An 851-nucleotide genomic window follows, 5' to 3' on the forward strand; every position below is an offset into this window, starting at 1 on the left:
TCTTTTACAAATATGATTTTGGCAACATAATCTGGAAGTAGAAAGATACGATATTTACAATGTATACATATAGACATACAGACAGACAATTAGCTTAAAGTTTTCATTGTAAAACTTTAATCATGAATCAGGCACAGTACAAAACTCACTAGTTTATAAATAACAACTGGAATTAATTAAGTATACTCATTCAGATGGCTAAAGTATTTTTCTTTGTTTGTGGAGAAGATTTTAAGACCAGTATTTTCCCTTGACAAGCAATTTTAAAGAGACTGTTTAGGCAAGGGGGTGTTTTAGCAGTATGTGTTTAAAGAGGTCCCTTTTTTTTTTTTTTTAATTCTACGACTGAGCTAACCCAGACTCATTCTCAGGTGCTGTGACCTGTGTTAACATTTGAAGGACATGACAGAATTTATAACTTCAAGGGGCAGAGACAGAAAATGTGTTTTCTCCTAGGAGTTTTGGAGCATATTTGTCTATTATCATAAGTATTTGAGTAATTGCTATTAATTTTTTCCTTAAGTAAAGGAAAATTTTTCTCTAATACCCTGGTTATTTATAATATCTACAAGCATTTTAGTAGGGATGGGCAAAGCCTTGGGACTTGTCAAGTTAGGTGTGTTTTGACTTGCTTCTAGAATCGTATTTCTGATTTTATATGTACAAGACAAAGACAGTTGTTTCTGTTAGCCCTTGGCTCCAGCTGATTTGTTCTGAGATTATGTGTAGGAGGTCCTGAAAATTTACTGAGGAAGCAGGGTTATTTTTAAGACGGAGAATTTTGTTGGATTTTTGTTAAGTCCTTTCATCATAATAAGGAATGTCTTAAGGGCAGTCATTATAATTTTTTT

This window comes from Bison bison, unplaced genomic scaffold (assembly GCF_000754665.1).
Source record: "Bison bison bison isolate TAMUID 2011002044 unplaced genomic scaffold, Bison_UMD1.0 scf7180017855230, whole genome shotgun sequence".
Taxonomy (NCBI): domain Eukaryota; kingdom Metazoa; phylum Chordata; class Mammalia; order Artiodactyla; family Bovidae; genus Bison; species Bison bison.